This window comes from Anopheles gambiae, assembly GCF_943734735.2.
Source record: "Anopheles gambiae chromosome X unlocalized genomic scaffold, idAnoGambNW_F1_1 X_unloc_106, whole genome shotgun sequence".
NCBI lineage: Eukaryota > Metazoa > Arthropoda > Insecta > Diptera > Culicidae > Anopheles > Anopheles gambiae.
The window spans coordinates 15,001-17,500 of NW_026902561.1; the positions used below are offsets into that span (position 1 = coordinate 15,001).

Below are 2,500 nucleotides of genomic sequence, written 5' to 3' on the forward strand. Positions count from 1 at the left end.
CCTTACCAAGGTGGTCCATAGCTTCGTCGCTCTCTCCACCGCATACCTGATGTGTGAAGTGTACTCGAGGCGGTCATCTAAGACCATCCCCAAATACTTTAAGCTGCGCGACGAATGTACTACGTGATCACCTACCCTGATAGCCCCATGCTGTATCCTCTGATGGGAACTGACCATAATAAACTCGGTCTTGGTCGGGGCTATCTTTAATCCGTTGTCGGTCATCCATCTGTTGATGATGCGAATCTGGCTGGAAACGAGAATTTCAATATCATCAACACAATTACCTTCCACCAACAACACTATATCGTCTGCATAGCCGATAATCCGTGCACCTTCCACCATTGCAACTCGTAGGACACCGTCGTACATGAGGTTCCATAACGTTGGGCCAAGTACCGAGCCTTGAGGTACACCCGATGTGACTGCAATCTCTGCCGGTCCATCTGTGGTATCATACATCAGCACACGATTCCTAAAATAATCACCAATGATATCATACAGATATTTAGGAGTGTTAATTCTCTGTAATGCATTTGCAATCGCCAACCATGAAGCACTGTTAAAAGCATTAGTAACATCTAATGTAACAACTGCACAATACCGTCCACTGTATCTGTTTCTACTTCTGGCTACCGAAACAATGTCCACTACCCGTTGAATCGCATCAACCGTTGATCGACGACTTCTGAAACCAAATTGGTCGTCAGACAGTCCGTTGACCTCCTCGATGTGTGCATTTAACCGTTGCACTATGATGCGTTCTAGACCTTTACCTGCCCCGTCTAATAGACAAATGGGGCGTACCGAACCCGGTTCCCCTGGTGGTTTGTTCGGCTTCGGTATTAACACCAACCTCTGCCTTTTCCACTCATCGGGGAACTTCGCGTTCTCTAAACAGCCTTGGTAAACCCTGCAAAATGCATCGGTTGCAGTCAACATACCAACTTTCAGCGCCTCATTCGGGATACCATCAGGTCCCGGCGCCTTCTTGTTAGGTAGTCTCCTGGCAACCGCAAGAATCTCATCATTAGTAATTCTTTCAAACTCTCGTGGCTGATCGATACGATATTCAGGCCACACCGTGTTTGGGTGAGTAGGAAAAAGCTCGCTCACCACTTCCCTAAACTCGTCCAATGTCATGGTTCGGGGTCCAATCGAACCCTCGGCCACTTTCTTGAACGTATGATATACAATACCAAATGATGCGTTGTTCGCTGTTCCCAGGAACTCTTTCCACTTCCTCTGTCGGGTATGCTTGATCAATCGCTTGAGGGCATTCCGTGCCACCTTGAACTCGTCCCTAAAAGAAGAATAGAGATCAGTATTGAATGCTCTTTGCGCTAATCGATCGCGGTGTTTGCACTCTTTGCGAAGTGCCTCGATCTCTAGCGTCCACCAAAATGCACTCTTGTTAGGAGTGTACCTCTTACGCTTAGTCATCGTCGCATTACACGCCGTGACAAGTATACGCATTAAGTCTTCGCTTGTTGTGACCTCGGTCTCAAAAGCGGCTTGCATCATAACTTCAAATATATCTTTGCTAAAATACTTGATGCTCCATCCCGTTATGGGTCGGGACAAGTTACGCACGCTTTGCGTCTCAAGATCTATTCGTATTGCACGATGATCAGAGTTCATATAGCTAGATAACACCTCCCACTGAAATGATCTTGCAACTGTTCTGCTCGCAAAAGTAAGATCAACTACTGACGTACGCCCTGGTCCAACATAAGTTGGGGTGCTGCCGTCGTTCAATAAAATTGCGTCAATCTGCGCAAAGGTTGATAAGACCCACTCACCTCTTCGTTTCTGGGTTTCTCCACGCTCGCCAAGTTGGTTGTTCCAACTTGCTGACCAAGCGTTGAAGTCCCCCCCGATAACGAATTTGTGGATACCGGTTACGGCCATTACCGTGTTATCCAACATGTTCTGGAACTCTTCCATACTAAATCTAGGTGGCGCGTAAACGCTAACCACTCGCATATCACCTATGTCAACTATCATTAAACCCTTCAGAGCCTTACTGACTACCTTAACTGGTAAGTCCGCGTTAACCACTACCGCTGCTGTGTTATCGTCATTGCGTAACACTTTGACGTTGGTTGTTGCCAGATACGGATCTGCAATCAACACTATATCCGCAGATTCTTCCCTAATCGTTTGCCACATTAATTGAAATGCAGCATAACAATGATTCTGGTTATGTTGTAGCAACCTAACCATTATGATCTAATCGTTCGCCTTCTAGGACACATATAACTGCCCGTTGCGTGAAGGTTCTGTGACCTCGTACCGCAATCCAAACACTTGACAGAGTTGGTACAAGCTTGCTTCTTGTGTCCACTCAAACCGCATTTCCAGCACAGATTACTTCTGTCTGGTTCCCTACAATGGTAGCTCGTATGGCCTACCTTCCAACACTTAAAGCATTTCTGCTCCTCCATTACCTCACGGATATGGCATATCGACCAACCAACTTTCAGCTTTCCCAAATTCA

At 46.5% G+C, this 2,500-nt stretch overlaps 1 pseudogene; it reads right to left on the minus strand.

Moving 5' to 3' along the window:
• The window catches only part of LOC133394327 (large subunit ribosomal RNA), a 9,178-nt pseudogene that overhangs the window by 2,555 nt on the left and 4,123 nt on the right, over positions 1-2,500 (minus strand).